The sequence below is a fragment of the Dermacentor silvarum genome, chromosome 2, assembly GCF_013339745.2.
Source record: "Dermacentor silvarum isolate Dsil-2018 chromosome 2, BIME_Dsil_1.4, whole genome shotgun sequence".
NCBI classification, from domain to species: Eukaryota; Metazoa; Arthropoda; class Arachnida; order Ixodida; family Ixodidae; genus Dermacentor; species Dermacentor silvarum.
In genome coordinates this window covers 95985891-96006805 of record NC_051155.1, presented here as the reverse complement: position 1 = coordinate 96006805, position 20915 = coordinate 95985891, and the positions used below count along the sequence as shown (strand labels likewise).

At 48.1% G+C, this 20915-nt stretch overlaps 1 protein-coding gene across 1 annotated transcript in view; it reads right to left on the bottom strand.

Moving 5' to 3' along the window:
* LOC119441040 (monocarboxylate transporter 7-like) overlaps positions 1-16090 on the bottom strand; it is a 54657-nt gene extending 38567 nt beyond the window's left edge. Inside the window, exons 1-2 of the mRNA XM_037705772.2 lie at positions 15730-16090; positions 8189-8362 (exon numbers count right to left, since the gene is read on the bottom strand). The gene's annotated coding sequence lies outside the window, so the exon portion shown is untranslated. The remainder of the gene's footprint in view (positions 1-8188; positions 8363-15729) is intronic.
* Between the last annotated feature and the right edge of the window lie 4825 nt (positions 16091-20915).

Below are 20915 nucleotides of genomic sequence, written 5' to 3'. Positions count from 1 at the left end.
AGAAGAAATGCGCGGGCTTTTTCATGCTTGTGTTCAGCGTGCGGGGCTGAAAAGCGCGGGAATGCGCGTGGCTGGTGCGCGTGCCGTGAGAGACGATCTGGATCGACGGGGCAGCCAAGCTGAAAGAACGGGCAGTGCAGCGAAATGGAGCGGACCGAATGCCGGCCCTCGTCCCGGCATTCCGGTCCTGTACCGCAAACCGGGTGCCTCCACGGCTTCTACAATCGTCGCGGGTCCTGCTGAGTTGAGCCACGTCTCGGCTCGCACGACCGCTGCCGTGCTGCCGGGCTCAGGCTACGTCCCAGAGCCCTGGTCTTGTTCTGCAAACCGGGCGTCGTCCTGGTTTTCACCCCACTGCTGTGCTGGGCTTCGCCCTGGCTCTCAACCCAGCGCTGTGCTGCCGAGCTCGGGCTACGACCCAGAGCTACCGCTCCGGAACGGGGCTATACGTTCTGGAGTCACCCTGAACTTCAACCACCGCCCGTACTCACCGCTGTCAGAGCCAAGTCCGCGGAGCCATCGCCACGAGGCCTGAACTCCAAATTGTAATTGTGAGTGCTCGAGCGGGACAGTCACCCAAGTTTATTTGTATAGTTTGTGTGTTCCCGTATTCGTCCCATGTGCCGTTTAGTGTTGTAAAGATGTCTCTTTGTGTCTCTGGGTGCCTTCTTGTGCGTCTGGCTGACCTGCACCCTAACAGTTGCCCACAATTTTGGCGAGCCTGCCAGGTTCGGCTTTAACATCTTGCCGACAGCTAGACGCACGGGAGGAAACCATGGATATTGAGAGACTGTACGCGATCGGCAAGGAAATGGGCCTATCTGGTGCCGCTTTCCGCGAGTGGATTGCCGCGGAACGCGTCACAGAAAGGGAACTTCGTACGCAAGCTCGTGACGATCAGCGCGTGATCATGGAGCTCGAGGAAAGACGGTTGCAAGTCCAAGAACGCGTTTTACAGCTGAAGCTCAAGCTTCAAGAACAGACAACCAGATTGAACGTGCGAGATAGTGGACTACCGGTGAACGGCCTCAAACTAATTGAGGAAGAAAGGCAACGCGTCGAGGCTGTTCGATTAGCAGAACTTGCTGCAGCTAAGCAAGCTTACGAAGAGAGGAAGCAGCTCCAAGAGAAAGAACTCAAGATGCTGCGAGAAGAACTACATGACATGAGAAAGATGCTACAAGAAGGTAGCATATTAGATAGCGGCCGTGACATCGTAATGGAGAAGCGCACCACTGAGGAGCCCTTGATGCAGGGTGACCAGGATAAGAGGATGGTCCAGCTCCCGATCGAGGTTTGCGTAAACAAGGAGCAGAGCACAGCAGAGAAAGAGGTAGCTTCACCTCAGAACGACAGTGAGTCAGTCATCGAAAATTATACCAGGGATCCCCAGGCACCAGACATAATGAGGCATTTAGATTCCGAGAAACAGAGCAACAAGAAAGCCGGTAGATGCCCGAATCGCCCCAGACGTAAGGCAAAATGTAAGGGTAGGAAGAACTTGTACAGGAGGTTGAAAGGAAGACGGCGTAAGAAAACGCGTGGTGCTGAATAAGACGTGCTGTTCGATGAGGCAGAAAATGAAGTCGGTGTTTAACCAGGGCCATTCAGAGTGGTACAGGAAATCCGCGGACGTAGGAGCGAGAAGGAAGCAGAAAAAAAGTAGACAAGCATGGGAGTTTAGGAAAAGGTGGGAAAAAGTGAACAGGTGTAACTGGTATGATAAATAAGGAGTATCATTTAGGAATGACCTCGGACAGTTGAGTTGTTAGTTTTCACAAATGTGTGCAGAGAACAAGCTTATTCATGTAAAGTGTTTGGAACATTGAGTTAGTCAACATTGCGAACAATGGAGTGCAGTGCATTATGTGGTATAAAGTGAAATTACCGGACCACAAGAAAGAACTCACTGAGGAACGGACGAACTCCGCACTCTCTGTGGTGTGTTACGCATATTTAGTCGACGGGTCGTACCTCACCGCCGCGTCATTCTTGAACAGGGGAAAGTGTGGTAGGAGGAAGCCAGTTTAATGTTTGTGCTCGGTATGTGGGGCCGAGAGATGAAATGCACGAGCTTTTCCATGCTTGTGTTCGGTGTGCGGGGCTGAAAAGCGCGGGAGTGCGCGTGGCTGGTGCGCGTGCCGTGAGAGACGACCTGGAACGACGGGGCAGACAAGCTGACAGAACGGGCAGTGCAGCGAGATGGAGCGAGTGCAGCGAGACGTCCCGGCATCCCGGTCCTGTACTGCAAACCGGGCGCCGCCCCGGCTTCTACCATCGTCGCGGGTCCTGCTGAGCTGAGCCACGTCTCGGCTCGCACGACCGCTGCCGGGCTGCCGGGCTCGGGCTACGTCCCATAGCCCTGGTCCTGTTCTTCAAACCGGGCATCGTCCTGGTTTTCACCCCACTGTTGCGCTGGGCTTCGCCCTGGCTCTCAACCCAGCGCTGTGCTGCCGAGCTCGGGCTACGACCCAGAGCCAACGCTCCGGAACTGGGCTACGTCCTGGAGCCACCCTGAACTTCAACCACCGCCCGTCCTCACCGCCGTCAGAGCCAAGTCCGCCGAGCCATCGCCACGAGGCCTGAACTCCAAATTGGAATTGTGAGTGCTCGAGCGGGACAGTCACCCAAGTTTATTTGTGTAGTTTATGTGTTCCCGTATTCGTCCCATGTGCCGTTTAGTGTTATAAAGATGACTCTTTGTGTCTCTGGGTGACTTCTTGTGCGTCTGGCTGACCTGCGCCCACACAGTTGCCCACACTCGTCTGCGTCTTTGAACCGCTCTTGCTTAATGATAATTTCTTTCTATCAGTAATCGCAGATGACGGCTGCGACAAACGATTTGCGCTGGTAGGATTGCCACATGCGAAAAAAAAATCATGACTTTCGCTATTCAGAAACTGCAAGAAGCATTGTTACGTATATGCGCCTACAGAACGTGCACTCTGTACTGTAGATACGAAATATTAAGGTCTGTAATATTCTTTTGTGTTTTGTATCTCTTGCTGTACAAAAGTTGCCAATAAAAGTATGAAATAAAGGACATCTCACTGCCTGTTATTGTCCTGAAGAAATGAAATAGCCACGCGCTATGGCATGCTGGCTCACGTATCATAACGGAATAGAATAAAATTTTAGGAAACACATATGGCGCTGCTGGCATTTGTTAAATACACGAACCACCACACACGCAAAAATAAATTACCATTACAAAAAGAAACAGGCTGAAAATAACAGGTGTTATAACAAAGCAGACGGTAGCAGCAAACGCAAGTCGTGCTAGTTTCCTCTTGCGTCTGCCGTGAAAATCACGGACTCGTCGAGCGCATTCCAGGCGACAAGCGGAATGACCATCTGCCCCTCGCGCATCTACAAAACCGTTAGCCTAAGAGCAGGCTTAATTTATTATTTCTTTTTTATTCTCGAAAGCACGGCCTACCAAGCACCAGGGGAGAAACTGGCGCTCGCAACCCAATTCTCGTTTACCATAGGGGGGGGGGGGGGGAGGGGGGGGTATAAAAGCTGACATAGCCGTGGTTGTATGGCGGGTGCAAGAAAATAAAGTGCTAAAAAATGTTTGGTCTGGTCCCAACGGGTTGGAAGATGTGGCTGCAATGGGGCCGAAAAGGGCTTAAATCAGCAGTGACAAATCTGAGAAAAACCAGAAATCTAACAAACTACACACCGCTTATCACTTTGCCGTTGATTGTACGACTGTAGCGCCAAATTTCCCCCAGCAGTGGTAGTAGGAAACGTTGCGACGTCAACCTGTGCGTCCCGCCGTCCTACCCTACACGCCTGTTCAAAACTTTCCCACGTTCGCGCATATCTTGTTCAAGGTCTCTTACCCGAGCGAGCCTGGCTGTTTACGTTAGCTGGAATGCACGTTTGGGGCGGCGTCCCATACACGCAAGCGCGCCGCTCGGGTACCGCGCGATGCTACTGCACTGCAAGGGGCTAGCTACGGTTAGGAGAAAGGCGCATCACGAAGAAAAGTAAAACCCACTAGGTTATAAAGAGGCTATCTATCCATCGTCGGATATTGAGGTTTACAGCATACAATTCACTACGAATCTGATCAAAGCAAATTCAGAATCCGCGTAATCTAAATGCTAAATGTGTGGCACTCCGCTATACCTTGTCTTCACTGGAATCTCGGGGGATTATCCAGTACGACGGCCAATGATATCGCGCAGTGAAATGGTGTAATCTCCTTATCTCAAGAGGTTGTTTCTAGGTGACAAAACGTAGCAGTGAAATGAGTTTATGGTAGCATAAAACTGCACTCCCTCAGAAGTGAACGACCTCCCGCGCAATAAAGAAACGACAACGAGCAGCAGTGGGGGCACATGCGAGATAAACGTTGTCGGCAACCACGTTACACCCCCTAAACTATGGTGATTAGTAGCGCTATGGTTGCTGAGGGATGAGGGTTTCGGTGGTCAGGCGCATTTTGTCGGTAGGTTTGGCGTCTCAAGAGAACGCACGATATGCCGTACTGCAGATCAGAGATGCCAGACGGCGGGGCCCCGCAATACTATGCAGCACCTATCTATCTTTACTACGCACCCAAAGTTGTGCACATGCGCGTTCTTGCATTGCACAAACACCGGTATGTGGCCGCGGCCAGGAGTTCAAACTTACGACCCACTGCCCAGTACCACAATGTGATAGGCACTGAACTACCACGGCGGCTCACGCATCGTGATGATTCTACACATGTTACATGCATGCTTCTGAAGAGAGCAAATCTGCGCGACCTGAGCGAACATCGCATTTGTGTTTTTCGTATAGGAGAGTGAACGCAGTTAGTGCAAGTGAGAACACAGAGGTTACAGGATGTGGTCCTTCCAGCCATAGGCGACACTATCGTCAGTTGCTTCGCTCGCGCTATTAGATCTTGCCGTTGAGTGCGGGAGTTGGGCGACGCTGAGGAGGACTTAGAGAAATTGAAGGCTTATTTACATTATGTACAGGAATAAAATAAACAAAATAACAGTAAAATCGCATTCATTACGGACGGCAGCATATCGGACGCTGCGGCCTGTGGCAAGAAGAACGTTTCTCTTCTCGATCTGTCTCTCGCTTATTACCCCTTCTGTCTGTCGGGTTCACGTCATTTTCATCCAATCGTAGGGCCCGTGCAAGTGGCGTCATGTTCAGCCAATGGGTACGCTCCAAGCGCTCTATTGTCGGATGGCGGCCAATATGGGGTAGGGCCCCACGAATGGTTAGGGCCCCACGCATGGTCGGGGCCCTTAGTCCAGGGCTCCCCTGGCTCTTGCCATCTTCTCTGCTCTCTGGATAAGCTTGAGCTGGTCGTCGAGGGTCGAGCTGGACAGCAGTGCCTCCCATTGTTCCCTCGTGGGGTTCGTGTCGTGGTGTTCTGTGTTGCGCTGCACTCCCACGTAATGCGGTATAGGGTTGATGTGGCCCCGCACCACGGGCATTCGTCCCTGTAGGCTGGGGGGGTGTATGCGATGTAATGTGTGTAGGTTCGTGTAAGTGACTGTCTGCAGCCTACGCTAGGCAGTGGAATCCTCCGTCTTTAGCTTTCGATGGGGTGGGGGATATCGCAAGCGACTCCCTCTGTGGATGGCTGAATACTCGGGGTCAACTGGGTCACGGTCATCTGTAGTCGGCGTGGTGAGTGCTCGGTTATGTACAAATTCTCGAGCTGCTCTTTCGGCATACAGGTTACCCGTGACGCCAGCGTGGCCCGGTATCCAGATCATGGTTCGGGTGGTGATGTCGTCAGTGTCCTCCTTAGGTATTTGGGCTAGGACTTGTGCCGCCGGCCTGCTGGGAATCCGTGAGGATTGTGAGTGGTTTGTTTGCGTGTTGGCCTTCGCCGAATGATAGGGAGTGCAAGCACGAAGGAGTAGAATTGGTTGAAAGAGCCAAGTGAAAGCAGTGCCAACCACCTGTGTTGTACGTAGGCTTTGTAAACTTCAAAACTAAAAAGAAGACAGAGAGAAAACAGTAGAAACACGCGATGAAAAAGACAGACACATACAAAACAAACAGTACAAAAACAATGTTTTCGAAACTGAACTTGTTTCAGTATCCTGAGATGCTATAGTATTCGCCACGAGGACATACCGCGCGCTTTCTGCTGGAATCTCTCCGTGATGTAGAAGGTGACATCGCGTGATAGCGACTGCGAAGTGTTCGGCATCTCCAGCGGTTCAGCGAAGGCCAATTCCGAGTGTTTGTTTGCATGGTTTAAGCGTTGTATGTGTGGCGTCTTGGCGGCGAAACGACCCAGCGCGCGTAACTCCCAGTCTGGTGTATAGCAAAGCAACGTCTTTAGCGAGCAAGCTACCTCATGCTTTCATACTGACTTTTTAGTTCGCAAAAACTTTCATAAAAGCGTGACTCTAATGCGTGACACGATGCAGTCCTTAGGTATGCATGCGGTCCTATGGGAGCGTATGTGAGTATGCTTTATGAACATAATATGAATACATACATATCTTCTGAGATTTATGAATATGACTATATATATTTAGTATTGAAGCAGTATAAAGAGCGATTAAGCTTAATAAAAAGTCTAATAAGAAGACTTCGGATGAAATTATTAAAGCCTAAATAAAACTCCTTAACCCCCCAAATTATTTATGGAAAAACGTACTATATTCACCCATTTTTATGTAGCCATCGTTTTTTGTATGCCATTGTCATTCTGAAAATGTATTACTTGATTCGTTTCTAGTGAGAATTGGAAAAAAATATATAAGAAAATAAATACTAAAAACTGCTCTTGAGGGCAGCTTTACCTCAATACCGACAGTAACTCGTGTTTGGCAGTGGGAGAGCATATTATTTTGTTATAAGAGGCTTTATCTGCTAAGCATTTTGCTGCACTTTGTTTTGGGGCACGCGTGAAAACACACCGGACTCGGTCGAATGCGTCCGGCACAGCGGCACCGAGCAGTAAAGCCGTGCTGCAAGAGGGCGCAACCAAATTGCTGTCGTGGGGATGCAACACGTTGTCTACAAGCCTACAATGAGCGCTTAAGTCCACCGTAACCAGCCATCTGCGTTGGCTGTGACAAAGGCTCGAACGCTAATCAATTTCCACTTTTTGTTCGGACCTTCCTCCATTCTTATGAGAATAAATTCATGCCACTTTTTACGTCGTTGCGATAGCAGGGCCTGGTTGTCTAGTTGTAGCCCTCGAGGTTCAGGGGTGGCATTGTGCAACGACCACTTTTTCGGAAATAGGATCACCCGCCGCGGTGGCTCGCTGCTGAGCACGAGATCGCGCGATCGAATCCCGGCCGCAGCGGCCGCATTTCGGTGGAGGCGAAATGCAAGAACGCCCGTGTGCTTGCGTTGTAGTGCCCGGTAAATAACCCCAGGTGGTCGAAATTAATCCGGAGCCCTCCACTACGGCGTGCCTCATAATCAGAACTGGTTTTGACGCGTAAAACCCCAGAAAGAACAATAGGGGTCTTCACGTGACTGTATCACAAACGTCTATGTTTAAGGGCTAGCCGACGTTCCTACCATTGTGCCAGGACAGTGCGCTTAACTTTGTGCGAGAAATGCTGTTCGCAACAGACGACGAGTCGTTCGTTTCAATGTCACGCGAAATCTCGCAAAAGGTCTTCTTTCGATATGCGAAAATGATCGCATATCCTCGAAACTGATCGTTCCAGAATACTGCCCAAGAATGCAGACCGAAATACGTGTGAAGCGACGTTTCTCTATTTACCTCAAAGCATTTACATTGCATAAGAATAATTTATTTTCATTCCACCAAAGATTCTTATGTACTGAAATAAGAAAAGCTGAATTACTTTATTGCCCGCGGCAATGATTTTATTGCATTTCTTCACACCACGTAGATAGATAGATAGATAGATAGATAGATAGATAGATAGATAGATAGATTTCTGATCATTTGAGAATGAAGTTGCGTCAGAGGTCACCATAAATAGGGCGTTTGGTGGAAGAGTTGGTGTGGTGAAATTATGGTGGTTCCAACAAAGTGATAAGGCGCGAGCACAAGCAAGAGGAGCACAAAGCATGAAACGCTGGAGTTATAACAAAGTTCCTAATTTGAAAAACAATTCCACCGATCGCTGCCGCACATTTTCGAAAAAAAGACAATCAAGAAAAAGGATTAAGAAATTAGCGGTTATACCCACTTGCTCAGCATGGCATTTCGCTCGCTACTTACTATCGACATGTGCGAAATGTGTGGGCTGCAGCCACACCTCTGGCAATGCAGGCGCAGATTTGCTCCTGTATACCCGTGAGAAGACAATTGTCGTGTCCACGCAGCCGTTCAATGACACAGCGGTTATTCGCTTCTTTCTTTTACTGTGAAAGGCGTTTTCATAACCTGGTGAACCTGCACGGGAAAGAGAGCGCCAGTTTTATGCCATTTCTTGTTGTCAGACTCTTCAGGTGATGAGACAGGCCATGCAAACATGGCTTCACCTCAACCTTCTTTGGTTTTGAGCTCTCGGTGCATCCCGCTTCATTCCCAGGTTTATTAATACTCATTTTTTAGAGCAAAGCTTCGTCACGAGCCGTCAACAGTGAGGGCATGTACCCTGCAGAAGTTAACTAACCCAATTGAGCAGCATTATTTGCCCTGGAAGCAGTGGACGCAGCACTTATTTAGTTAAAGAATTCGTTAAGCAAAAACAATGAGTGCTTGGTATCACGAGCTTCGAATGGGAGCATTCGTAGGGAAGTAGCGCGTTTTTGATTCTTGGGCAGTAACACCAGCATGCATGCCCATAATCTTGAAAGGATAAAAACACAGCAAGAAATTTGATAAACTTATCTTTGCAAAGCTCATACGTGTACCTAAGTTAACCAGGAAGAAGGTTTAAAACAAGTTAAAGCTTCATATATACATCCTTCATACATACATCTGCATATCTGAAGCCATCTGCAAATCTAAAAACAAGTGCAATGCTGTTATCCTTCAGCCTATCAAGTACACTGCAGTTAAACTTGGATTAAAAACTGTGGCACAACACCGGAACAATTCGCGCTTTCCAGTTACGTTGGCGCCACCGCGCGGATTTTCTCCAAAGCCATATAGCGGTGATGTGTTCGCGGATTATGCGGTTCACGCGGCGTTTCAGCGCTTTTAGAAATGGCTAGAAACGATCGATGAGCGAACAATAACTGCATGCCCATTTTGCCACAGTGCAAAAGTAATCGAAAGTGAAGAAAATTAAGCCTGCATGTAGGTGGTTTAGAGTTGCGCTTGTATGTGTGCCATGCGAAGAGAACGGACACGAGATGCCACATGCAAATAGACAACCAAAACATATATTGCGAATCAAGAATCAAAATGCAGGCAAGAAATTCATACCAAAAAATAAAGTTGGCATAATACAATACATCTAATGTCAGATAACAACAGGACAGAGGGCATTAAGAAACAGCGCGAGAATTTCGCAGACGGGTCACAGTTCGGACGTACATCATCCGACGTGGTCCGGCGATGTTGGTTTGCTGTAGTTGCTGTGTATGTAGAGACTTGGTTGTTTTGAAGTCTCGGCGTACGCGGCAGCGACCGGCGGAGGTGGCAATGACGGCGTCTGGCCTCGGGATGTTTCGCGGGCAGGCTTCGCTGTAGCGGCCACCCGATCCGAAGTCGAAAGCGTCTCTCCGCCAACTGCCGTCACCGGACCCGCAGTCATCCCCCGCCGGCCGTTGTGCGCTGTTTCCTTCAACCAGATGCCCTCTACATTCTGCCAGACGCCCTCTGCCGAAGCACCTTTTTTTTTGTTTTGAGCTTTGACTGTCTGGTGCATTGCGGTAGAAAATCTGATGCATTGCGGTGAAGTACCGCACATTCTCTACACTCCACTATTTCTCACACTGCCACACATTCTCACGCTGCCAGAACAAAGAAACTTGGGCGCGATAAAGCTGCGGTCTGGGTGGAATGTGAGCGATAAAACGATCGTGTGCACGGAGCACTTCAAGAAGATTTCTTGTGCAGCCACGTAGAGTGTTAAAACTGCTTTCGCGCTACATTCCGTGTTCCTACTTCACTTTTATTTGCGAGTTAATTGTGATGCACTGTTGACGATAAGTCGAAATTCTGGTGAATGCAACTGAATGGGAACGCTATTCCTTCAAAAATACACAATGTAACCGCTATAACTTTCATAAAAGAAAGTGATTCTACAGTGCAGCTCTTTCGCAAGATAGCCTTTCAACATGCGAAACCACTGACTGCACACATTAATGGTCTATGGAGCACCTGCTGGCGCAGCTAATCGTCTGGTGCGCATATTTTTGCTTGGCACTGCTCATTGGACCGGTAATAAAAAAAAAACAAAGCCCCTGCTTCGCCTGAAAGGAATTGAGTGCGATAGCAAGCTAGTAGACAGCTATACGAATCAAGGATATTAGTTTTATGGGCCGTATTAACTTGTAAACATTCGCTGACTAACTAAATTACAAGCACAGTGTACGCCCGCACAAGCAACCACAAACAGATCACACCAGATGACCGCAGACATTCGCTGTCAGAACGCTGACGTGATGGAGCGGCAGCAGCGGCCGCAGTAGAAGCGCGGAGACGCCCGCTACCCATCACCCCCCCCTCCCCTCTTCTAACACGCGCACAGCTCCCAGCTGACCCCCTTAGGGGCGCAAAATACTCCACCTTACCAAGACACCACCTTTCTCGGATCACCCTCGCATGCTTTCCCTCGCACCACAGCATACGGCGCATGGCCGCGATTTTATCGAACTGGGTTTCCACACTTGAATGCGAAAAACACTGCTTAAAGAATTTTGTACTGTATGTAAGTACATGTAAACTGGCTCGTTTCAAGGAAACGATCGCTGGTTGTAGCATAAAAGGTAAACCTACTACATGACTGGACCACAAGAAACACTAAATTAGAGATGCAAGCAAAACTCACAAATTTTAAGTGCACTTGCTTCGCGAAACGAAACACAAAGCTTGCATTACCAACTTTGTTTCTGCAGTGCATCGAAAACTTCAATCGTTGTTTCAATTTTGATAACGTACGATACTTTGCTTAACAGACGGAGCACAGTAACCCAAGCTCAACAGTCCGCTGTTCCAAAATGTTCGCTTACTTTCCGTATCTCTATTCGAAAATTCGTAATACTTAATTTTCGAATACGAATACAAATAGATAGAGTTAACCATTACATTCGTATTCCAAAATTCGCCCACCTCTAATTTTTAGCAAAGGCTGCGCCACCCAGTGGTAACCAGCATCTACTTATGAACAAAAAGCTCGGTGAATTCAGGCCCGTTTCCGTGAAATTTCCGGATTCTTAAAAGGCATTGCACAGCTAAATTGATGCAGTGAGACATGTCTCCCATCGTGAATGAATGGATCCCTTATTTTATTTAGCGGCGTGGCTGCCAGCGCAAGCTTCGTTCACACCTGAACGCTACCATGCTCAGCGTTTGACTGACTGCTGGATGCCTACTGCCTAACCACACGTAGACATTAAAAAAAAAACACTACAAAATGTAATGCAGTTTTCAGCTCCGGTTTGCCCGCGAATGCCAAACTTGATCATAGTGGCAAGCTATTTAGAGCCATCATAATTTGTAAACGTAGAGAGTGAACAAAGACTACCATTGTTTGTGGTCCCCTTGTCCACGATTGTTAACGCGGCCAGGTGTTAATGCAGCCTCATGTTCAACGAGATACCTTTATGCTTCTTTAGAAAGGCGAAAAAGTGGGCTGAGTGAGACTAATAACTCATTATTAGCCACCTGCTTCACGAGACGGTCGCGTTTCCTTGACCCGTCCATGATCTGTATACCAGCTATGTCGAGCTACCGCTGCGTCACCCATAGGTGCTGGAAAGTGCGAATACCAGACGGGATGAAGATACCCCTCCTTTGAAGAAAAAGCTCGTTGGTAAAATATAATGTAGTATTCGCAAGGTTAAACGTGACAATTTCCCTGAGAGAATCCGCTGACAAACCGCAAAAAGACATCGAGGCGATACACACAATTATTGGTGCATTTATCGCCTCGCAGATGTCCAGTCTGTTTCGCGCAAATACGTTTGGCGAATTCGCAATCACGCCACAACACGAGCGTCGGCACCCGCCTCACACAGAAAGGCCGAAGCGTGATATTGTCACGGTATATAGTGACGGTGAAGAGCGACACAGTGTCATAACAGCAAGTGACAAGTTTAACTCTTTATTGGACGAACTTGTGCCCTACAAAACTAGTAACATTCAAGAACAACGATAGAGGTGAGCAGTCGGCAAATCATCAAAAATCTGATTGGCGGGTCAAGGGCGTCGGGTTTTGTACATGACTCGTCGAAGGTCCTAGTGTAGTCGCTAAATGTACTACACAATTCGCGTTGCGCAAACAACGAGATTACAAAAGCTTTGGTGACAACAGCCGCCAGATAGAACTATCGATAACATGCGACAAACTTCTGTCACATGCAGGCGCTTCCTGCGCCGGGCGATAACGGTTAGCACTTGTTCGCCGGTGAAAAGCGGTTACCGAAGAAAGATAAAGAAGAATGCGAGACAGTATTATCGCACCTAACATATTTGCATTCACGCCACACAGTCAGATACACATTATCGGGCGGCTATGCGCATAATCGCAGCACCACTCCGCAATACTGCAATACCAACGTCGCAGGATCGTGCCTGTTAAACACAACAGAGCTAATTTTTCGGAGTAAAAAACCCCCTCAGCATAAAAAAGCAACTTTTGTCGGCTGTCGCCGCAAAGTATGCCAACATTCAACGTCGGCTCCGGATCGACAGCCAGCCCGAGCCAATTTTTCATTGAAATTGGATCCGCATTACCACCGCCAAACCAAATGACAATTTATACTCCTTGAAAGCAAGGTGTCCGTTCTCCCGGCCGATAAAGACCGCGCAGAGACAAGACAATTGAGGCGCCTGAGTGAATCGGAATTTCATGTCAACTTTTGGTACTGTCAGTAAGTCCCAACTCCATTACAAACAGCGCCGGGTGTTTTTTCACGAATAAAACTTGTGATCCTTGCACCCACCAACAAAGGAGCATGTTGAGCTTGCTACGCAGAACAACGAACTTCTGCTCCGAAAAATCTGCTGCTCGCCATCTGACGTGGAAAATATGACGCGGACTCGTTCATCACCGATCCATGTGTCGGCTAATTGGCTATGCTCACAAAGCCACATCACTGCTAGTATCAGATTATTTCACTGATTGCGCTTCTTTGAGGGGCAACCTTTACCCTTATGGCCAAGCAAAAGTACACATATTGTGAGCACTGAGTGCACTGTTTACCGCCTCAGGCTCTTCCATCGGCGCTCCACGCTAGCTTAATCTTCGGCCAGGCTGGTCGCTTCCGTCGACCAGGGAAATTAGTCTGAGCATTTATGTCAGGTACGTCATCTTCCTCATCTGTACATAAGCATCACCATCGCTTCGCGTCTTCACCTTCGGCGCGCTAGCTCGTGCTTTTGGGATAAAGGCGTCGGTGCAAGCGTTGCTTCTCAATATGCGGTCTAACCTGGATATACTGAATCTGAAGGGTATCCCAAAGAAGTTCCATATATAGGCAACTCGATAAACGTAAATAAAATCTTATACAAAAATGTTCGAGGGGACTACTACTGTTCGTTATACGCAATAATTCATTATATGTGGGTTTGACATGTGCTGGTTCGACTGTATACAAAAATGAATATATGTAATAAGAAGCTTTTCCTTAGATTATCTTTCATTTTTCTAACACTTGCGTGTCTAGTTGATAGTGCAATAAAAAAAAGCTTTAATTACGGCGCCATTCCAACTTCCCCGTTCAACTGCATTTAAAACGCAGGAATAATGTGGTCGGGCAGCGCTGTACGAATGAAAATTTACATTTTCTACATATATTTGAAAACATCCTCGTTTTATGCATAGCGGTTACGGTATCAATTTTACCTATGGCTATTTATCGAAATTAGCGAATGTCACAAAGTGTCAAATGACCAAGCGCCTACGAACCATCAAACTTTATCAGGATTTTGTAGGGAACACCATTACATTGTCCATAGGGAACAAGCTCGGTAATATTTCATTTAGTGCTTTCTCCGTCCATGATTAGCACCGCATAATGCTCTGAAGCGAGAGGAAGCCGTAATATGGCGAAAACTCCAAACAAATACATATCCGCATTTGAGTCTTTGCCACGCCATACACCCTGCGCTGTATTCCTATAAATGTCCCCACTGCGATCAATGTGCAACGCTTTACCACATGGTATGGGCTTGCGCAAACACACCACAGCTCACACCCATAACACACCCCACCACACGGCTATGGGAAGCAGTGCTGTCCAGCTCCGCGACTCGACGGACCAGCTCAACCTGTTCAACAGAGCGAGAAGGGCAGCTAAGGCCGCTGGACTCCTGGACTTGAGGGGACCACCCACTGCAGAGCCGATGAGCTAACTACGCTCGCGTGCTCTTTTGATTAAAGTTTATTCTCTCTCTCTCTCTCTTAGAAAAAGCTGACGGGGCACGGTTACAAATCTCGCTTAACTGTAACCTAATGTGCTACTTTGTTCATTTTCACGCTTCGTAGACTTAAAGAGCAGCGCCGGGTACCGCTGTATAGTTTACGCGGTTACTCTGTGTTCGTCGTCTTTCTTTCTCTCTGCCCTCCCGCACTTTTTCTATCCCTGCACCCCTTACCCTCGTGCAGGGTAGCGAACCGAAACTACGTCGGGATAACCTCCCTGCCTCTCTGTATATAACATCTCTATATTTGTCTTTCTTTACCGCTCCACGATGCGGTTTCAGAGCTCCATTCTTTTTGTTCTTCCTTTGAGCTGCAAACTACTGCATTCAGTATTTCAAAACTTTTATCTATGTCACTCACTCTAATTAGGTATCTTACGGCATAAGTAAAATGCTTGCCATGACTGTTAAGATAATGTACTGTCTTTCGATGTTCCGCTCAGTACAGCAGTGTCCGCGCGTGAGCCGTTCCTAACACCTAATAAGCATGATAGCGAATTCAACCCACTAAGATACGATCAAAAAGAAAATGCCGCGGACAACGTATTGCCACGGTTATTGAACTTGAAAGAAAAAACGGCTTCTTTCAGTCCGCACGTAAGCTTACATATTCTACAAACCTATGCAGACAGCATACGAAATGAGGCCGCCCGTGTAGGCGCTGTGAAGTCGGCGCTTTAACACAGTTCTCAAATGTTATTTTCCCTTGTGTACACGAAGCGGCCTCAAAATATGTCGCACGTGTCTACGGAGGCGCGGTGAGCCGAATTCATAGCACCTGTACATTTCCGTTGCCAGTGTGCGCACCAGCGGGAACGCAAAATGAATCGTCACAGCCACGTGTTAGCGCGCTAGTAACCTGCATTTGTCGGCAATTTCTCGGTGCATGCATAATTTGCACATGCGAAGATTTTTTTTTGTATCTATCACGCATGGAGTAGTGTCACTATAATTGATATCCATGCCCTCAGAGATAAAGAAAATTGTTTTAGCGCACCGTCCATCGACGGGCACAGTTTCACACATGCCTCGCAGCTTTCACTGCAGACCAAATTTGGCACTGCAGCATCACATTCGGAACCCTAAAGGACCCTAAGAACTCTGTTTTTTTGTAAGATCACCATCACTGGTAACGAGTTCAATTTGACCGGACGTGAGTGCATCAGAACTGAGGAGCCCTGAGCGGCACTTTGCGCGGCGGCTTGAAACAAAGGACTCACCTAGCTGCGAAGTGCGTCCATGGTTTTGATGGGGCGGTGCGACTGCGCGATCAGTCCACAAGTGTCGGGCGCAGAAACTTGGAAAGCCCGCCTCGAGCGCAGAAATGACGTGTCCCAACAGGTCGCCAGGCGGCAACACAGCAGCTCACTTTCACCAGACCCGTTCGAAACGAAGTCCCGGCTGCCACCGTGGCCTCCGCTGCCACAGTCGAGCCCTGGCAACGTGCCACCGATATGAGCGCTCTTGCCCTTCGGAAACGGCGGCGGCGCGCGCAAGAGCGCGGTCCTCAACGAAACGCTCTCTTCGGCACCGCAATTCGAGTGGTGCCGTTTCCCGCGCCGCAACTTCGCTATCGAGACTGCATTTGACAACAGCACGCTCGCTGCCTCCGTCCCTTCCTCCTCGTTCGCGATCGGCGGCTGTCGGTGCCTTCGAGCTATTTCAAATCTCACCGGTGGTGCGTACGCTGAGCCCTTGCTCGCTTGCGGGAGGTATTCGGCTGCTAATATCGCCGAATGATTCATCGATTAGGTGTATCCGGCAAGACCATTAATCTTGATCGAAGCCCACTTTCATGTAATCGATTAGTCCTGTTCGATTGATCGTTTTCGAGAGTTTTGATATTTTGATAGGAGTAGCGTGAAAATTTTGAAATCGTATTCGAATAGCGCCGCAGGAGCAGTGACTGTGCGGCTGTGCTGGAGCGACCTGTGGACTGTTTTTCCCGAATCCCGAGTGATGCCGAGCCGAGCGCTTCGCACAATGCACACGCGAGCACGCCGCCCGAACCAGGATCCTTGAAATGCCCTTCAATGCATACTACAGCAACCCAGTCGTTGATCGTCGTGCCACTCCCAGTCCACTGAAGACGTGGCAGAACATGCGCGCCCATTTGCAGCGCGTATATTTGACATAGTGATGGAGTTCATGTCGATTCCAGCAAGTGTATAGCGTCTGAGCATCTATTCTCGCGTGCTGGTTGTGTGGCCATCCAAAGAAGCGGTCGACTTCACCGCTACATCCCAGCCGATTGACATTTCTTCGCTCTGTATAAAAGAGCACGTGTTTCGATATCCTAAACCAATAATTTTCTTTTCTTCTGTAATGCGTATTTCAGTGGGGCTTAACGTTTGATAATAGCCATTGTTCTTATTTCTTGTTTAACTGTACTCTACAGGGATTTACTAGTACCATGTATCGTATTTAATTTTGTACTAAGTGTGATTTTTTAACACACATTGCTTATTTTTTCAAAAGAAACTAGTGCGACCACATTTAGTCTTTAAAAGGTAAAGATTATCCTTTATCAAACATATACACTTGTGTTTCATACTTGGTTCCACCTCCAAAACATTAAAAGAGGGTACTACAAAAGTAAATAACTGTGTATCAACCTTTTTAAAACTGCCCGGCAAAATTTTCGAACAATTAATTATTCAATGAAAAAGCCTGCATCGAAAGTGATTAATCGATTAAAGGCTAAATGTTGAATGATTAACCTTTAATCGATTAGAAACATTTATCGAGAATCTCTAGGACACATCATTGGCGCTACCGCTGGCGTCGATAGCGAAGTTGCCCGTCCCCCTCTTGCTGTTGCGATGTCACCACAGATAGTGTGCACACTCTTGAGAGTTTAGGGGCCGATACAACGTTTCGACCTTTGTTAGCTTCACCCTTCCGTTTCGAATTGTCACTCCAGTGACACGTTACTCATATTCCGCGCGTCCAGCTCGCACGCATTCCGGCCAGCTCGCTTTGGTACCCCCACTTTAGGACGAATTAGCATACCCGGTTATTAGAAATGCGGTGTTTTGAGTTACGCCACAATTCGAATACTGAGAATCGCTATATTCGGATGTGGAATTGTGTAACGAATGCTGCTGTTTGTTTGTGATTGTTTAAGAAATACGAACCAGGGAGGGATAAAATTGCCAGAAAAGTTACTGTGTACCAGGAACACGCAATGTCATTAGCATAGACAAGTCGGATCAGCTCGATATATGGCAAATTCGAAACGAGGGAAATAGATAATCAATGGATTAAGTGAAATTACGCGTAGATGGAAGTGGAAACGTGGACCTGATAAAAACTTCCGCTGTTAACTGATACGTAGTCATAGTTCAGACAATTCCAGAGCAGAATAAATATAATCAAACCAACGCCCGTCGCCTTGGGTGTTGACAAGTAAGCCACAGGCGAGCAGAACGAAACATGGCGATCAGCAGGAAAGCCAGAGGCTAAACTCACAAAATTGGTCGGTAAAGTGGCTCCTGCTGTTTTCAAATATAAGTGGTCTTCATGGTGGTAATGGTTGCACATTTCATCACAAAGAAATACGCTTATCCAAATCAGTAGCTTATATCTAATTGACGCAAAGGTGTGGTGCGGTTTGAAATATTTGTTTTAAAATTAGTGCACTGCGTTGATTTTTTCTCAACGCCAATGCAATATTACTTTCAAGGTTACACCCACTGTACAACCAGAAGACCCAATGCAAGTCTAGCGGCTGCACGTGGCTAAGCATTACCTTTCTAAATGAAGCCAAAGGACTTGAAATAGTCAAATACGGTTCCTGAACGGTGCGATACATGCCCGACATCGTCGATCAGAGGCTTTGAAGTTGTCTCCGTAAACATTCTCTCAAAGTTGCACACGAATATTTACCACATGCACAAACAGTTGTGACACTCTACAATGGTTTTGGCGGCAATGTGAACACTAAATCCCGAGGAGGGGGGGGGGGAACTGTGTGAGGTCTATACGGTGGTGTGTAGTAACCTTCGCGATAAGCTTCAAGCATCGATTGCCGCTACTCCTGGTCCATCGCCGACATACTTACATACATGTGGTTTAGCGTCTTGCTTCCCGCATGCACATGCTTCACGGAGTACTTTCCGGCATATCGAAGTCGTTCTTGCTCCGCGCGCCGTTTTTATGAAGTGCTTTTCCTGCTCTATTACGATGCATCTTGGACCCTTCCCTGTCACGACCCTCCCTCTTACCGCGCTCAGTTTTATAAGCATAACACCTTTCCACCAAGCGGCCTTGTGCAGAAAAACGAGGAGCATCCCTGTTATGCCGCCTTGGCCACTCGAGCCTCCCCCACACCTTTCCCACATGTTTTTCGCATCCTCGCGCGCCATCACGCATCCGCTTTCCTCTCTTACCCACACCTATTTCACAAATAAATTTAAGTGGCATTGCTCCGAAGCATTTGCATCTGCTAAACGACCGGTCGCACTAGGAGGACAGCCCCACCAATGCCTCCGATTTTTATGTGCCGAGTTCCCGCGTCAGCGATGTTCCTAATGCCGGCGAACCTGTTACAGCTGATTCTCACTAGGCCGACACGACACCGATTTTTGTTTGTGCACTGTTGGCGACCGTATTTTCCTTCCTTTAAACCGTTGGCCTCAGCGTTTTCCGTCCGGTAAACTGCTGTCGCCAACAGCCGGCGGACCGAAATCTGTGTTGTGTCGGCCCAGTGTGAATCAGCCTTTACACTTCGCCCATGTCAAACAGTCTGCAGACGCTCCAACGATGTTGTCATACTGCAACCATACGAGGGCCCTATCGCCGCACCAACGCGGCTGCAATGACATTTTCGCCAATGAGCACTATAGGTGCTGCTCGTTTTAAAGCAATACATTTCTTTTTCTCGTTCTCTGTTTTCGTGGTTGATCTTCGGCGGCGGCACTTTCAGTGCTGATGCAAAGGCACGCGTTCTCGTGCAAGCGACTTACGAGGAGCGTCCACCACAGAGCGCCAACTAGCTCTTTCATACGCACTTACTGGCTCGCGATAGCTTTGTGCCATCTGAAGCATGGAATATGATGATGAAGATTCAACTTTGTTGAGAGCAGACAGAAGTTATTCGGTCGACTTTTTTTGTGGGTGGCCTCCTCAGTCCAGGAAGTCATGTGACCTGGCCGCCTGCCTTGCCCTGTTTACCAGCTGAAGCTGGCTATAAGAGTTGAGGCTGGTGAGCTGAGTGTCCCACTGCCCCGATGTGGGGTGGGGGGTAGACGGGATTTTGGTGTTTCGGTCGCATTACCATACCGTGTGTGACAGGGTGTATGGTGTATGGCAGAATTTGCAGTCGTATTCGTAAAGTTTGGCGTAAATGAGATGGTATTTCTTGCGGTGTGGGAAAGCGTTTGTATATAGTTGTCTGAAAATTGTCACCTCCTCTTTAGGTAGCGTCGGTTATGACGGGGTATAAAGTTTTCTCCACAGTCTGTGGTGCAAGACTATGTCTGTGTGTCTGCTCGGTATGGGTTCGTGTGGAAACATATGCTGAGGCTTTGGGTGCCAACACCCCGATCTGATTATGAGGCATGCCGTAGTGGGAGCCTCAAGCTTAATTTTGACCACCTGGAGTTCTTTAACGCGCATCCAATGCAGCTTACACAGCCGTTTTGACGCGTTAGCAATCTTAACGTTCTTCACGCACTTTGGATGGACCAACTATATACGAGGGATAATCAGAAAGCCCTTGCCCTTATTTATTTTTGGCCAAATTACGGCTGTAAATGCGAAGTCAACATATCCATTCCCAGCGGTGGACCTTTCTTGAACTGGCCCGGCATTATCTGCGGTAGCTCCTCGGTAAGGCGCTGCTGTTAGTTTTTGTAGATGGCAGTTGTGCTTAACACTTCCACGGCGTGTGAGCAACAAAGTGTGATTTGTTTTCTATGAAGTAAGGGACGAACGCCCATCGAAATCCACAGGGAAATACACCCCACGTGTGGGAAAACGTGTCTCACTTTGAGAAGTGTGAGGTGGTGGTAGTGTTGTGAGTTCGCTAAAGGCCGTGATGACTTGCATGACAACGAGCGTTCAGGGAGGCCACGTGCGTCGCTGACTGACGACATTTCCCACTTGGATGCTATGGTGAAAGCGGATCGGCGTGTGCACCTCAAATACATTTCCCGGGAGCTTGGCATTTCGTATGAGAGTGTTTACGACATCGTTCACGAGTCCTTTGAGTACCGGAAGGTTTCATGTCGGTGAGTGCCTAAGCAGTTGGATGACATGATGAAAGGCAAGCGAATGATTGCTTCACTGAATCATCCGCAGCGGTATGCCGAAGAAGGCTAAAGTTTCCTGGACCACATTGTCACTGGCGAAGAAACGTGGGTACTGCACATCACGCCGAAATCGAAGCACCAGAGCATGGTGT